At 46.2% G+C, this 16,967-nt stretch overlaps 7 non-coding genes across 7 annotated transcripts; all 7 read right to left on the minus strand.

Annotated features, from left to right (window-relative positions):
* Positions 1-470: 470 nt before the first annotated feature.
* Positions 471-552, minus strand: TRNAS-GCU (transfer RNA serine (anticodon GCU)). Its single transcript has one exon. It is a non-coding gene; the product is annotated as a tRNA-Ser (tRNA).
* A 992-nt stretch (positions 553-1,544) lies between these two features.
* TRNAS-GCU (transfer RNA serine (anticodon GCU)) lies at positions 1,545-1,626 on the minus strand. Its single transcript has one exon. It is a non-coding gene; the product is annotated as a tRNA-Ser (tRNA).
* A 1,026-nt stretch (positions 1,627-2,652) lies between these two features.
* On the minus strand, positions 2,653-2,734 carry TRNAS-GCU (transfer RNA serine (anticodon GCU)). Its single transcript has one exon. It is a non-coding gene; the product is annotated as a tRNA-Ser (tRNA).
* A 1,006-nt stretch (positions 2,735-3,740) lies between these two features.
* On the minus strand, positions 3,741-3,822 carry TRNAS-GCU (transfer RNA serine (anticodon GCU)). The gene has a single exon. It is a non-coding gene; the product is annotated as a tRNA-Ser (tRNA).
* A 990-nt stretch (positions 3,823-4,812) lies between these two features.
* On the minus strand, positions 4,813-4,894 carry TRNAS-GCU (transfer RNA serine (anticodon GCU)). The gene has a single exon. It is a non-coding gene; the product is annotated as a tRNA-Ser (tRNA).
* A 1,267-nt stretch (positions 4,895-6,161) lies between these two features.
* Positions 6,162-6,243, minus strand: TRNAS-GCU (transfer RNA serine (anticodon GCU)). Its single transcript has one exon. It is a non-coding gene; the product is annotated as a tRNA-Ser (tRNA).
* Positions 6,244-7,495: 1,252 nt separating this feature from the next.
* TRNAS-GCU (transfer RNA serine (anticodon GCU)) lies at positions 7,496-7,577 on the minus strand. The gene has a single exon. It is a non-coding gene; the product is annotated as a tRNA-Ser (tRNA).
* Positions 7,578-16,967: the final 9,390 nt, after the last annotated feature.

The raw sequence follows: 16,967 nt of genomic DNA on the forward strand, positions 1-16,967 counted from the left end.
TGAGTCTTCTAACAAGTCATTTTCATATATCGGGAAGAGCAATGATCTCAAGAATATGCCCTACGGCACTCCACTGGTGACTACACCTATTTCGAAAGGTCTTCAGTGACATAAGTCCTTTGTTCGCTTTCACTCAGGTAAGTTCCCCTCACTCCTGCCTGGCAATCCAGCATCCTCAACATGATAGCTTGACGTTGACGACCTTAATGACATTAACAATCGATACGCCTTATGATTACATATCCAACCAACCAACCAATTAAAAGTTACGTATGACCTCCTATCTCTAATTCCAAGCCGTCTCTCACTGAGGCATTTTCTCCTTTTGAAGCAGGTATCTGTTTACTTTCTGATGATATTTTTCCATTAATCAAACGGTTCTTTGTCGGCTGTGTTCAGTTGTTGTGGTTTGTTAGAATTCCTTGGAATGTATATTTGTGAGTAGATTTCCTTAAGCTGAAAATGTATTTCGACAAGGATGGGATTCGAACCCACGCAGGGAGACCCTATTGGATTAGCAGTCCAACGCCTTAACCACTCGGCCACCTCGTCATGTATACAGCAGTGGGGAACGAACCCACGAGTTCCGCCGTATTAACACGGGGCTCCACCAGCTGCCACGGCGGACCACAGGAAACAGATATTGAACCTGACTGATAATGGCCGGACCGTAGCTCACAGTGGAGACTTTCCACTACTCACCCCGTGTGCGGGTGAACAATTTTGTTTAATAGTTTCTTAACTATGAAGTTGAATACGATTCTATTATTTGCCAAAGGACAGTTTGTCTGCTTTGCTATACTCTTCAGTTAGGCTCTGCCAGTGACGGCTACGAAGTCCCTTACACACAGATGCCTGTAGCGGATGTCCTTGGATGGTAATATTCATATCGAGTCCTTCTTTCATTGGGTTATGTCCTCATTACTTTCCATTCATTCAGGTTGAAATTCATGAGCAATGCTTTGCCCAATTTTGGTATTTGTCTACGTCCCTTTGTAAGTTGATGCAGACCTCCTCACTCTTTGCTCCCCGCATGGCCATGGAATCATCTGCAAACCCATTCAGGTATGAGTCTGAGTCTTCTAACAAGTCATTTTCATATATCGGGAAGAGCAATGATCTCAAGAATATGCCCTACGGCACTCCACTGGTGACTACACCTATTTCGAAAGGTCTTCAGTGACATAAGTCCTTTGTTCGCTTTCACTCAGGTAAGTTCCCCTCACTCCTGCCTGGCAATCCAGCTTCCTCAACATGATAGCTTGACGTTGACGACCTTAATGACATTAACAATCGATACGCCTTATGATTACATATCCAACCAACCAACCAATTAAAAGTTACGTATGACCTCCTATCTCTAATTCCAAGCCGTCTCTCACTGAGGCATTTTCTCCTTTTGAAGCAGGTATCTGTTTACTTTTTTATGATATTTTTCCATTAATCAAACGGTTCTTTGTCGGCTGTGTTCAGTTGTTGTGGTTTGTTAGATTTCCTTGGAATGTATATTTGTGAGTAGATTTCCTTAAGCTGAAAATGTATTCCGACAAGGATGGGATTCGAACCCACGCAGGGAGACCCTATTGGATTAGCAGTCCAACGCCTTAACCACTCGGCCACCTCGTCATGTATACAGCAGGGGGAACGAACCCACGAGTTCCACCGTATTAACACGGGGCTCCACCAGCTGCCACAGCGGACCACAGGAAACAGATATTGAACCTGACTGATAATGGCCGGACCGTGCCTCACAGTGGAGACTTTCCACCGCTCACCCTGTGTGTGTGTGTGTGTGTGTGTGTGTGTGTGAACAATTTGGTTTAATATTTTCTAAACCATGAGGTTGAATAAGATTCGAGCATTTGCCAACGGGTATTTTGTCTCCTTTACTATACTCTTCAGTTGGGGCCCTGCCGGTAGGTTAAGTTCATTAACGGCTACCAAGTCCCTTACACATAGATTCCTACCGCTTATATCCTTGGAATATAGTACTGTGATCAAGGCCTTCTTTCACTGTGTTATGTCCTCACTACCTTGCATTCATTCTGGTTTAAATTCATGAGCAACGTTTTCACCAATTTTGGAGTTGGTCAACGGCTTCTTGTTAGTTGATACAGTCCTCCTCACTCTTTGCTCCCCTCATGGCCATGGAATCATCCGCAGACACATTCGGGTATGAGTCTGGGTCTTCTAGCAAGTCATTTACATGTATCAAAAACAGCAATGATCCCAAGAATGAGCCCTACGGCACTCCACTGGTGACTACACCTATTTCGAAAGGTCTTCAGTGACATAAGTCCTTTGTTCGCTTTCACTCAGGTAAGTTCCCCTCACTCCTGCCTGGCAATCCAGCTTCCTCAACATGATAGCTTGACGTTGACGACCTTAATGACATTAACAATCGATACGCCTTATGATTACATATCCAACCAACCAACCAATCAAAAGTTACGTATGACCTCCTATCTCTGATTCCAAGCCGTCTCTCACTGAGGCATTTTCTCCTTTTGAAGCAGGTATCTGTTTACTTTCTGATGATATTTTTCCATTAATCAAACGGTTCTTTGTCGGTTGTGTTCAGTTGTTCTGGTTTGTTAGATTTCCTTGGAATGTATATTTGTGAGTAGATTTCCTTAAGCTGAAAATGTATTTCGACAAGGATGGGATTCGAACCCACGCAGGGAGACCCTATTGGATTAGCAGTCCAACGCCTTAACCACTCGGCCACCTCGTCATGTATACAGCAGGGGGAACGAACCCACGAGTTCCGCCGTATTAACACGGGGCTTCACCAGCTGCCACAGCGGACCACAGGAAACAGATATTGAACCTGACTGATAATGGCCGGACCGTAGCTCACAGTGGAGACTTTCCACTACTCACCCTGTGTGCGGGTGAACAATTTTGTTTAATAGTTTCTTAACTATGAAGTTGAATACGATTCTATTATTTGCCAAAGGACAGTTTGTCTGCTTTGCTATACTCTTCAGTTGGGGTTCTGCCGAAAGGGTAAGTTCAGTGACGGGGACGAAGTCCCTTACCCACAGATTCCTGTAGCGGATGTCCTTGGATGGTAATATTCATATCGAGGTCTACTTTCATTGGGTTATGTCCTCATTACTTTGCATTCATTCAGGTTGAAATTCATGAGCAATGCTTTGCCCAATTTTGGTATTTGTCTACGTCCCCTTGTAAGTTGATGCAGTCCTCCTCACTCTTTGCTCCCCACATGACCATGGAATCATCCGCAAACACATTCAGGTATGAGTCTGAGTCTTCTAGCAAGTCATTTTCATATATCGGGAAGAGCAATGATCTCAAGAATATGCCCTACGGCACTCCACTGGTGACTACACCTATTTCGAAAGGTCTTCAGTGACATAAGTCCTTTGTTCGCTTTCACTCAGGTAAGTTCCCCTCACTCCTGCCTGGCAATCCAGCATCCTCAACATGATAGCTTGACGTTGACGACCTTAATGACATTAACAATCGATACGTCTTATGATTACATATCCAACCAACCAACCAATTAAAAGTTACGTATGACCTCCTATCTCTGATTCCAAGCCGTCTCTCACTGAGGCATTTTCTCCTTTTGAAGCAGGTATCTGTTTACTTTCTGATGATATTTTTCCATTAATCAAACGGTTCTTTGTCGGCTGTGTTCAGTTGTTGTGGTTTGTTAGAATTCCTTGGAATGTATATTTGTGAGTAGATTTCCTTAAGCTGAAAATGTATTTCGACAAGGATGGGATTCGAACCCACGCAGGGAGACCCTATTGGATTAGCAGTCCAACGCCTTAACCACTCGGCCACCTCGTCATGTATACAGCAGGGGGAACGAACCCACGAGTTCCGCCGTATTAACACGGGGCTCCACCAGCTGCCACAGCGGACCACAGGAAACAGATATTGAACCTGACTGATAATGGCCGGACCGTAGCTCACAGTGGAGACTTTCCACTACTCACCCGTGTGCGGGTGAACAATTTTGTTTAATAGTTTCTTAACTATGAAGTTGAATACGATTCTATTATTTGCCAAAGGACAGTTTGTCTGCTTTGCTATACTCTTCAGTTAGGCTCTGCCAGTGACGGCTACGAAGTCCCTTACCCACAGTTTCCTGTAGCGGATGTCCTTGGATGGTAATATTCATATCGAGTCCTTCTTTCATTGGGTTATGTCCTCATTACTTTCCATTCATTCAGGTTGAAATTCATGAGCAATGCTTTGCCCAATTTTGGTATTTGTCTACGTCCCTTTGTAAGTTGATGCAGACCTCCTCACTCTTTGCTCCCCGCATGGCCATGGAATCATCTGCAAACCCATTCAGGTATGAGTCTGAGTCTTCTAACAAGTCATTTTCATATATCGGGAAGAGCAATGATCTCAAGAATATGCCCTACGGCACTCCACTGGTGACTACACCTATTTCGAAAGGTCTTCAGTGACATAAGTCCTTTGTTCGCTTTCACTCAGGTAAGTTCCCCTCACTCCTGCCTGGCAATCCAGCTTCCTCAACATGATAGCTTGACGTTGACGACCTTAATGACATTAACAATCGATACGCCTTATGATTACATATCCAACCAACCAACCAATTAAAAGTTACGTATGACCTCCTATCTCTAATTCCAAGCCGTCTCTCACTGAGGCATTTTCTCCTTTTGAAGCAGGTATCTGTTTACTTTTTTATGATATTTTTCCATTAATCAAACGGTTCTTTGTCGGCTGTGTTCAGTTGTTGTGGTTTGTTAGATTTCCTTAGAATGTATATTTGTGAGTAGATTTCCTTAAGCTGAAAATGTATTCCGACAAGGATGGGATTCGAACCCACGCAGGGAGACCCTATTGGATTAGCAGTCCAACGCCTTAACCACTCGGCCACCTCGTCATGTATACAGCAGGGGGAACGAACCCACGAGTTCCACCGTATTAACACGGGGCTCCACCAGCTGCCACAGCGGACCACAGGAAACAGATATTGAACCTGACTGATAATGGCCGGACCGTGCCTCACAGTGGAGACTTTCCACCGCTCACCCTGTGTGTGTGTGTGTGTGTGTGTGTGTGTGTGTGAACAATTTGGTTTAATATTTTCTAAACCATGAGGTTGAATAAGATTCGAGCATTTGCCAACGGGTATTTTGTCTCCTTTACTATACTCTTCAGTTGGGGCCCTGCCGGTAGGTTAAGTTCATTAACGGCTACCAAGTCCCTTACACAGATTCCTACAGCTTATATCCTGATAGATATCATACGTATCGAAGCCTTTTCAAATTGCCATCAATCCTCACTGCTTTGTATTCATTCTGGTTGAAATTCATGAGCAATGTTTTAACCAATTTTGGAATTTGTCTACGTCCCCTTGTAAGTTGATGCAGTCCTCCTCACTCTTTGCTCCCCTCATGACCATGGAATCATCCGCAAACACATTCGGGTATGAGTCTGGGTCTTCTAGCAAGTCATTTACATGTATCAAAAAGAGCAATGATCCCAAGAATGAGCCCTACGGCACTCCACTGGTGACTACACCGATTTCGAAAGGTCTTCACTGTCATAAGTCCTTTGTTCGCTTCCACTGAGGTAATTTTACCCTTACTCCTGCTTGGTAATCCAGCTTCTCAGCATGATAACTTGACGTTGACGGCTTTAATGACATTAACAATCGATACGCCTTATGATTAAATATCCAAGCCAGCCAACCAATCAAAAGTTACACCTGACTCCTTTCCCTGAATCCATGTTGTCTCTCACTGAGGTATTGTCTCCTTTTGAAGCAGTTATCTGTTTGCTTTCTGATGATCTTTTTCTATAGCCAAACGGAGCACATTCTTCTGGAAGACTGGTCCCTAATTCATGGCTACTTCTCAGTCTCCTTTCTTAAAGATGGGTACGATATTTGCCCTCTTCCTCTCCCTTGGCACTTGCCCTTCCTCCAAAGACATAGTGAACAACATTTCATACGATTCATCAAGCTTATCTGCATACATCTTTAGCACATATTGAGGCAGTTCATTAGGACTATGAGTCTTATAAGGGAAAAATGATCCTTAGGTAGTTTGTTTATTCTTTTCTAGATATTTCAATACCTTCCAAAACCTCCTTCCCATCCTATCTCACTGGTGTTGAGGTTCTAGTGACTTCGTGAAAATATGTTCCGACGAGGATGGGATTCGAACCCACGCAGGGAGACCCTATTGGATTAGCAGTCCAACGCCTTAACCACTCGGCCACCTCGTCATGTATACAGCAGGAGGAACGAACCCACGAGTTCCGCCGTATTAACACGGGGCTCCACCAGCTGCCACAGCGGACCACAGGAAACAGATATTTAACCTGACTGATAATGGCCGGACCTTGGCTCACAGTTGAGACTCTCCACTGCTCATCCGTGTGTGTGTGTGTGATGGATTTGGTGAAATATTTTCTTAACCATGAAGTTGAATACGATTCTAATATTTACCAGAGGACAGTTCGTCTCCTTTACTATTCTCCTCAGTTGGGGTTCTGGTGACAGCAAGTACAAAGTTGGCTCCCAAGTCCCTTATACAGATTCCAACAGCTTATATCGTGATAGATATCATACGTATTGAAGCCTTTTCAAATTGCCATCAATCCTCACTGCTTTGCATTCATTCTGGTTGAAATTCATGAGCAATGTTTTAACCAATTTTGGAATTTGTCCTACGTCCCCTTGTAAGTTGATGCAGTCCTCCTCACTCTTTGCTCCCCTCATGACCATGGAATCATCCGCAAACACATTCGAGTATGAGTCTGGGTCTTCTAGCAAGTTATTTACATGTATGAAAAAGAGCAATGATCCTAAGAATGAGCCCTACGGCACTCCACTGGTGACTACACCGATTTCGGAAGGTCTTCTCTGTCATAAGTCCTTTGCTCGCTTCCACTGAGGTAATTTCCCCTTACTCCTGCTTGGTGATCCAGCTTCCTCAACATTATATGTTGACTTCGTTGGCCTTCTTGACATTAATGATCGATACGTCTTGTGATTGAATATCCAAGCAACCAACCAATCAAAATCATACTTGAGTTCCTTTGTCTGAATCCATGGTGTCTCTCACTGAGGTATTGTCTCCTTTTGAAGCAGTTATCTGTTTGCTTTCTGATGATCTTTTTCCTTTAGTCAAACACACCTCATTTTTTCTGGATGCTGGGTCATTGTTCATGGCTACTTCTCTGTCTCTTTTCTTAAAGATAGGTACGATATCTGCCCTCTTCCTCTCCCTTGGCACTTGCACTTCCTCCAAAGACATAGTGAACAACATTTAATACGATTCATGAAGCTTATCTGCATACATCTTTAGCACATATTGAGGCAGTTCATTAGGACTATGAGTCTTGTAAGGGAAAAATGATCCTTAGGTAGTTTGTTTATGTCTTTTTTAGATATTTCAATATCTTCCAAAACCTCCTTCCCATCCTATCTCACTGGTGTTGGGGCTCTAGTGTCTTCCAATGTGAAAATATATTCCGACGAGGATGGGATTCGAACCCACGCAGGGAGACCCTATTGGATTAGCAGTCCAACGCCTTAACCACTCGGCCACCTCGTCATGTATACAGCAGCGTGAACGAACCTACGAGTTCCGCCGTATTAACACGGGGCTCCACCAGCTGCCACAGCGGACCACAGGAAACAGATATTGAACCTGACTGATAATGGCCGGATCTTGGCTCACAATGAAGACTCTTCACTGCTCACTGTGTGTGTGTGTGTGTGTGTGTGTGTGTGTGTGTGTGTGTGCTATTATGTATCTATCTGTGCTGTGCGAGGAGGGATTTCTACACTCTGGGTCCAAATCTCTTGAACCTTCTCTTCTATCAAACAAGTTTTTTTACACTCCTGTTTGTTGTCTATAGTTACTTTGCCCTCATTAAGTTTATGCCATTCATCCACTGCTCCTATACTATATATATAAACATCTTTACATTTTTATGACAAAGTTCTAGCTTATTTTCATCTTATCTCCTCTGGTTTTCCTGACCATACATATTCCGAAGATGTAAGTCTCTGTCTACGTCATCAACGTGGTTCAAAACCTCGGAAGCTGTGTGCAGGTCACCCTTTGCTCTTCTCTCTTCCATAACGAGTACGTTTAAGGCTTGTGGCCTTTTCCTATAACTCACACCGTCTTATAGTCCGGTACCGTTTTTTGTTTACATTCTCTCAACCTTCTTTATCTGGTCTTCGTGTTGCATCCGGAGGTACAGTGACCAAACTTCAGAGGCGCAGATTCACGTTTTGTTCTTTTATATAACGTGAACAGCATTCTGCTCGTGAAGTTGAATGTAATTCTGATATTCGCCAGCAGACAGTTGGTCTCCTTCCATGGTTGAGGGTGGGTGACGTACGTACTTTAGTAAATGGCTGATCTATACCCTAAAATGCGTGTCATAAGTCCTGGTTCGTTGTATCAGTGTACAGTGTTGTACATGTGTTGTAATCAATGTCCGAGACGAATTTAAGTGTAAGGATGTAAGACACTTACATTCTGAAAGGTTTTGCGGCGTATTTTTGGATGGGAAACTAACTTTAACTTGTTGGTACACCTCACAGATTACAGTAATTTGCTTAAAAGGTTCTGATGTCGGCGGCCGCTTTTACTGGCGAATATTTTTCCGAGATATTACATCTCCTGGAGTGGTGGCCATCTGTCGCTCTCCCGACAGAGATAATACACGACAAGCTATGGTTTGGTCCATATCCATAACTTTATGCCTGGTGCCCCATACCACTGAAGATATACTGCATTTCTGATAACATTAGCTGAGACGGGACGGGCAACTGAGGCCAGCTCCTAGGGGTGGATGAACAGCTGGGTTGACTATGGACCGACTGCAGTATCCAGGATTCGAACCTATGCGCTCGACCCTGGGCAGCTCGTGAATGCGTCACGGTCAAGAACGCTAACGGCTACACCACTGTATATTGCGCTAGTCTCAATTCATGAACTTACAATGATAGCGGGATACTATATGAGCCTCTGTGGTGTAGAGATGAGCATCGCTTGCTATGAATCTGACGCGGACTCGCCAGGGTTCGAATCCTCAGTAGGTTATCCAAATACGACATACATTTTTGTCTATCGTACGAAAGTTCTTCGTTGTTTTTATGGCTCGCGCTAAGTCATGTCCCAGATCTATTTAGAGGATAAGGAACCCACTTATTTTCAAAGGTCAACTCAAAAAAATATATCTATATATCCGTTTCTCAGTAGGTAGGGAAATCATAAGTGAAATGGTTCGTGGGACTGGCCTAATTCATAGTCGGAGGCCAGACTATTTTCAAACCCCAGGCTCATCCTGTGAGCAGTAGCGCAAAGGGATTACGGAGTTCTCTGTCGGACCTCAGTGGTCTGGTGTTTATAATACAAACTATAGACGAAATTGGTTCACTCCATAATCTTACAACAGCCTTTCGTAAGTGTACAGACTCGGTGTAGAAAGCGGATACAATCTTAACATTTTAGGTATTTTGTTATCAACAATAAAGGTGTTGTGCCATCATATTTGGAAGGGTTTGATTAGACGTATGTCCCCAAAAGGCTCCCACCTCCTCTTCCACAGTCCGTGGCCACAGACTTTACCGTTCGCGCGATTACCATCTCTAGATAAGCCAGAGGGCCCAAAATGGCATCTATACAACCACGCCATGATATGGTAATGAGCACCTGTTGTATTTCACAGATGTTGGCCCTTTCTCCATACACATGTGTTATCTAGACACGTTTCGTTGTGGAGGAAAATGGGAAATGCCTCTGCGCAAACTCGTCTCTTCGCATCGAAATGATCGGTTCGTTCGTTTCGTTAATGAGGAACGTACGGAAGACCTATGTTGCATCCGCATATTATAACCAGACGAGGTGGAGGGAACAATGATTTGATACGTGGGATGAAGGAATGACGTGGGAGACGTGGATGTGAGGGTGAGGTAGGAGACGTGGATGTGAGGGTGAGGTAGGAGACGTGGATGTGAGGTTGAGGTAGACGTGGATGTGAGGGTGAGGTAGGAGACGTGGATGTGAGGGTGAGGTAGGAGACGTGGATGTGAGGGTGAGGTGGGAGACGTGGATGTGAGGTTGAGGTGGGAGACGTGGATGTGAGGGTGAGGTGGGAGACGTGGATGTGGGGGTGACGTGTGGAAGACGTGGATGTGGGGGTGACGTGGGAGACGTGGATGTGAGGGTGACGTGTGGAAGACGTGGATGTGGGGGTGACGTGTGGAAGACGTGGATATGAGGGTGACGTGTGGAAGACGTGGATGTGAGGGTGACGTGGGAGACGTGGATATGAGGGTGACATGGGAGACGTGGATGTGAGGGTGACGTGGGATACGTGGATGTGTGGAAGATGTGGATGTGAGGGTGACGTGGGAGCCGTGGATGTGAGGGTGACGTGGGGAAGACATGGATATGAGGGTGACGTGTGGAAGACGTGGATGTGAAGGTGACGTGTGGGAGACGTGGCTGAGCTTCTAATCTCCACCTGGTAATTGCTGCATCTGACACTAAATGTGTCAGGTGCAGGGAGGGACCAGTAGTCACCCTGGGAGAGTGAGGCGGTGATAGTGTAAGGGGTGACAAGGGCGCGATAGAAGTATGAGAATGTAATGTCCAACATACGTGGCAGAATATGAGACAAATGAAGACAAATGCAATAGATATATGAAGGAGTAGATTTAGATACTGCTGGTGTAGTTCATGACATGTTGAGGGAATATATATAATATATATATATATATATATATATATATATATATATATATATATATATATATATATATATATATATATATATATATATATATATATATATATACACACACACATACACATGTCAAAGTGACACACATTCATTTCATTAGTCTTTTCTCTTCTGCCGATCGTTAGGGCAAGCACTTCCTTTATGGCCGAAGTTGCCTCATTAACCATGTGTCGGGTCATACTTCACGCTAATGTCTTTATCTTGACCCCAGCCTTTGGGGCAACAACCAAACCCCCTCGCCCTCACGTCGCCTCTCACGTTGATCATCCCTTGGTGGACTTGCCCTAACAACGGGCCCTTCCTTCCTTCCTCAGTGAACACCTTTATCAATAACGTGTGTCACGGGCTCTCGCCACGGGGGCTTGCTCGTACCGCCAGTCGAGGGGGTACTGCTATAGGTCGTGCTTAGGGGGTGGTCGGGAGTCGTAACCTATTGAGGAAGAGGGTCGTTGTCCTTTGGCGTAATAACGAGGCGTCCGCCTTTAAAGGGTCGTCCTCATTTGAGTGGGTGGCAGTCATCCTTAAACACAGTACCTCGCGCCCTTAAGACAACGGCTCTCTCACCCTTTGGGAGCCCGGTCGCCTCGCCCTTTGGGGAGAGGGAGGGAGGGACCTTCGCTGCGAGCGCTCGTCCACACCCACTTCAAACGTCCCTCGTCACTCAGCTAGTGTCTGTAGTGTCTCTACAGGCGCCAGGCGACACCTTCCCCAGGCGCAGAACCTCACCTTTAAGGTGATGGTCCTCACACACTGGGCGCTGTGTGTGTGTGTGTGTGTGAGGTTCAGTGACAGAGGTGACCAGGTCCTCCTCTCTTGCCCTTGTAGCAAAACCGTGTATTGAAGGGAAGGCAAAGTATGGTCTGAATTTGAACCCCGTCTCATACTGAGCTTCAGATCTTGTTCAACCTCCTCTCAAGTCTCATTCCATTTTTCTTGAACCCTGGTTCGTGTTCAACCTCAAGTCTCATTCCATTTTCATTGAACCCTGGTTCGTGTTCAACCTCGATTCTCATTCCATTTTTCTTGAACCCTGGTTCGTGTTCAACCTCAAGTCTCATTCCATTTTTCTTGAAGGCGCTGATCATTTTGAACCCTGGTTCGTGTTCAGTATTTGCCTGCTTCGATCCTCGAATGAAGGTGTTCTTTACCTCAAGTTCAAGACTCCATCTAAGACTGAAACCCCGAAGCCCATTCTGAGCTTTCTCACGTCTATGAACCTCCAGCTCATGCTGGCATTCAGGTAATGCTTAACTCAAGCTTATGCTTCTGACCTTCAGCTTCAGTCGAAATTCAGCTCATTGAGGTAATTAATGTTTCCTGAGTATGTCTTTCAGACTTCTCTCGACATTCAGGCAAACGGAACTTGCTAAATGATAAACCAGTTATGCATTAAGTTTATACAACGTTATATTCTTGTTCGTCCTTTCTCTGGACCCATTTACCTGTTTCCTGTCGACTGCATCAAAATGTATTTTTTTTCCAAGCCTCGTACAGCTTACAGTCACCGACTGGTAAACACATATTAAAGGAGTTTTGTTCTCTTTTTGACTGATGTAGTGAGTGTTACGCCCAGCCACATCTACATATTGAACATCAAATAACATCAAAAAAAAGATAAGATATATTGCGAACTCCCTATTGATGTCTCAGGTTTATTCGAAGGGGCTTCAGTCGCGACTCTTTCAGAAGTGAAATGTGTTCGAACTGGTTGAGTGGATATGTGATATACTGAAAGTATCCGGATTTTCAAGCTGTATCCGGATTTTCAAGCTTAAGCATCATCAGGTTTGTATATTCGGACGTTATATGGAACGTCTACCGGTCCACTCAAATTATTCCTACGACATATATTTTGTCTTTAAATTCCAGAAATGGATCTATTTCTTTCTTAGATACAACAGGAAAATTACCTTTTTACTGTTACATTTTCTTGTTGGATTCAAAATATATTTCTTGGCTCATGTAAACATCTGAACGAGATGTGTTCTTTTAATTTTTCTGAGAAAAAATATGACGTTGTTATATAGTAAAAGAACTGTTCGTTTTTTGACCGAATGACACAAACTGGATTCCCCACCCCGGTCTCATCCGACACAGTAAATTCAATTTCTTCGAAAAATCAGGTTTCAAGGACTTCGCGCGCTGCACAGAATGCAAAAACTACTTTAAATAAACTCTTGCGTCTGCTGCAACCATTGGAGGAATGAAACGATGGCTAAACTTGCTGGAGAGGCCGTTTTCCGGCGGGAAATAACGCAGGTGGTGAGGTAATTTAGCGCTTTAGCGCACGTAAAATTCTGGTGAGCGTCGGCAACTGCATCCGCCAGCAGCGTTATGCCTGACTCACACAAGTACGCTCAGTGTTGCAGTTATGAATAAATATTTGGGTGTAAGTGAGCCTGTATTCGAGACAGAGACCTCGGGTATTGGAATCCTGGCTATGATTTAGTATCACCACGGTGATGAAATAAAGAGTTATCCCCCTACATTACGCTAAAGTAGACAGAAGAAGAGATTATGAAGAAATTTATCTAACGACCTCCGCGAAAACAAAAGAAAATGGTCGTGTTCAGGATGTAGAAGATGGATGTGATGTTTTGAATGCTGGCTCGCCTCTTTGAGGAGAAGGTTCGAGTCATATGAACAGCGACGGTTCGAGCCTTAAGGACGACTTTACATCCCCCAACCACAACGATAAGGCACTTGAGTGTGATGACTTTTTGCTTTCGACCTAACCCTTAAGGGTCAGGTCACAAGGGAAGGCCATCACACTTAGAGGGTCGTGCTGTCGTGTTCAAAGGGGCCGTACTGTCGTGCTACAGGGTCGCTCTGTCGTGGTTGCGTCGTATCGTCGTGCTGAGGGGGTCGTTCGTCGTGGCCAAGGGTCGTATCGTTGTACTCAAAGATCGCAACGCCGTGCTGAAAGGTCGTACCGTCGTGCTCAAGGGTCGCACCGCCGTGCTCACAGGTCGCACCGTCGTGCTCAAGGGTCGTACCGTCGTTCTCACGGGTCGCACCGTCGTGCTCAAGGGTCATACCGCCGTGCTCAAGGGTCGTACCCTCGTGCTCAAGGGCCGCACTGTCGTGCTCAAGGGTCGTACCGTCGTACTCACAGGTCGCACCGTCGTGCTCACAGGCCGCACCGTCGTGCTCAAGGGTCGTACCGTCGTACTCTAGGGCCGTTAGACGATAAAGCACTTGACTGACCTTTTAGCTTTTGATGTCAAACATACGCTCGTTAGCGCCAAACTCTCCACTTTGGCTTTACAAGTATAACGTAATAATGGACATTATAGGGTGACATATGGCGTTGAGGCCAGGTCAATGATTTCTAATATATCAGAGCCACTTTACAGCTGGTTAAGATATCGCTTATCAACAAGGGTATATCGCGATTCATACTCTCGTCTCCGAAGCCTTGGGAAGAAGACGTACCGAAGATAAAGTCGTGTCTGTAGATTGGGAGTGTCCGGACGAGAGTTCATGAGCCAAAGTTTATCTGGAAAGTGATACACTTGCGTTTCCGATAATCGCCGAGGTTGCCAACGACGTGGTCTTAAAACCCATGAGGATGAGGTTCGGATCCACGACATAGGTTCCGATCTCGTGCGCCTCGCGTCACTTATCACTGATGAACAATCGACCACGCACCTCCTCCTGTTGGGGTGGTTGGAGTCTGAGGCTTATAGGAAAGACTGTCTTAGTAGCAATTAGACTTCTAATAAAGTCTAAGGAAGAAAAGAATATGACTTTTTATGAATCCTGAGTACGTTTAGTGAGGTAATCTGTCCAGGTAGAGGGCGTGAGTAACTGAGTAACCCCGCGGGAACGTGAGTGAATGTACTAGGTTTTCAGGGGACACCTCGCTGAGCGTGGGTGTAGCCAATGTGTCAATATATCGGTGCGGAGGAAGCGTGTAGCTCCTGGCGCAGTCTCAGGCGACAGACGGCAGGCAGACTGAGGTGGTAATGAGGTCAACCCGAGAGGCGAGCTGATGGAACCAAGGAGATCCCTTATTACATACGATCAGGCAACACGAATAATGAGAGGACGAGACGCAATGGAATGGTCGATATCATTTTCTCCCTCATTATCCTCGCTCGCAGGAGGGGATGAGGTGACGGTGGTTGTGGAGGCGGGTGTGTTAGGCACGGCAGGTGAGGGCACTGCAGACGGGGGGCACTGCAGAAGGGGGCGCGGCAGACAGGGGCACTGCAAAAGGGGACGCGGCAGACGAGGGCACTGTAGAAGGGGACGCGGCAGACGGGGGTACTGCAGGAGGGGGCGCGGCAGACGGGGGCACTGCAGATGGGGCGTGGCAGACGAGGGCACTGCAGAAGGGGGTGCGGCAGACGGGGGCACTGCAGAAGGGGGCGCGGCAGACGGGGGCACTGCAGAAGGGGGCGCGGCAGACGAGGGCACTGCAGAAGGGGGCGTGGTAGACAGGAGTACTGCAGAAGGGGGCGCGGCAGACGGAGGCACTGCAGAAGGGGGCTCGGCAGACGGAGGCACTGCAGAAGAGGGCGTGGTAGATGGGGGCATTGCAGAAGGGGACGCGGCAGACGGGGGCACTGCAGGAGGGGGCGCGGCAGACGGGGGGCACTGCAGAAGGGGGCGCGGGAGACGGGGGCACTGCAGAAGGGGGCTCGGAAGACGGAAGCACTGTAGAAGGGGGCGCGGAAGACGAAGGCACAGCAGGCGAGGACAAGGCACACGCATACACACACATGTACGTAAGGGCAAACCCCCACATAGTGTATGTAACTGGTTAGCTGGCTGGTTGCTAAGACCTCGAACTAACAACAACCACGGGGGTCATTAAGACAGGTATCTTTCAGTTTCAACAACCACTTAGGTGGTTTGTTCGAACACGCGACTCTTCTTTATGTTCTCAAGATAATTCACGGACCAGATTGACTCTCGCTGTTTCTATGACCCTTGCGTGCGACGAGCGAGTGATACGAGACCATCCCACGGTCTCGTGTGACAGCTGTGACCATTTGGTAACGTCACACCTTCCCTGCTCTGTCACAACTCCACTTAAATGTAAGAAATGTACTGCACGAATGCCCTCATTCTATACTACTTTCCCCTCCCTACCGTTACAACTTTGTTTTGATATTCATTTCACGTCCACAAAGTCTTCATTAACAGTGGTACTCAAAGTGCTCGTGATGTGAATATCTCTGGTGTAGCCTCGGGTTGGCCAGGGTTTCCAGCCCGGGTGGCCCCGTGAGGCGTCGCTGCGTGGACCAGTGATGGCCACTACCTTCGGAGAGCCACCAGGGTTGCAAGTCTCCCTCACATGTTCGTCTTAGGAAACTGGTCACCAGTGGCGGGCTGTAGGCGGGATCGGTCGTCATGCACACACATACACACACACACACACACACACACACACACACACACACACACACACACACATCCACGTAAACACGGACATATATACACACGTACGTTCATACATGTTGATTTATCCCTGGGGATAGGGGAGAAAGAATACTTCCCACGTATTCCCTGCGTGTTGTAGAAGGTGGCTAAAAGGGAAGGGAGCGGGGGGCTGGAAATCCTCCCCTCTCTTTTTTTTCTTAATTTTTCAAAAGAAGGAACAGAGAAGGGGGCCAGGTGAGGATATTCCCTCGAAGGCCCAGTTCTATGTTCTTAACGCTACCTCGCTAACGCGGGAAATGGCGAATAGTATGAAAGAAAGACGTTCATACATAACGCTGAGAGTGAACTGTTCTTCGAACACGCAAGGATAGAACAGCCAGGGGCCAAAACATGAAATTAAGTGAGAAACTTTTACGTAATAGTTTCGTAGTGAAAGATCAGGAGCTGAACGGAATAAACTGAGACAGTGTGAACAGCACACACAAGTTCAAAAAGTTGTGTGACATTAAGGAAAGGTTCGTTCAAGAGCCGGAGGTCCAACGAGTGTAGAACTCCCTCTCGTGAGGTATGAGCAAGTAATTACATACATTGGAAAGACGAGCTCACATAAAACCTACCTAAAACGTTCGTTTCAGTGACGGAGGCCAAATTCTATAACCCTGGGTGTGGAGAAGGGACAGGAGAAGAATTTGATGGAATGGCTTAACAGATGTAATGCAGTGATGGAACCCAGGGACACACAATGGAGGAGATATCACTTAGGAAACACTGGAGTCAGGCGGGAGTGG

Source organism: Panulirus ornatus, chromosome 22 (genome assembly GCF_036320965.1).
Source record: "Panulirus ornatus isolate Po-2019 chromosome 22, ASM3632096v1, whole genome shotgun sequence".
Lineage (NCBI taxonomy): Eukaryota > Metazoa > Arthropoda > Malacostraca > Decapoda > Palinuridae > Panulirus > Panulirus ornatus.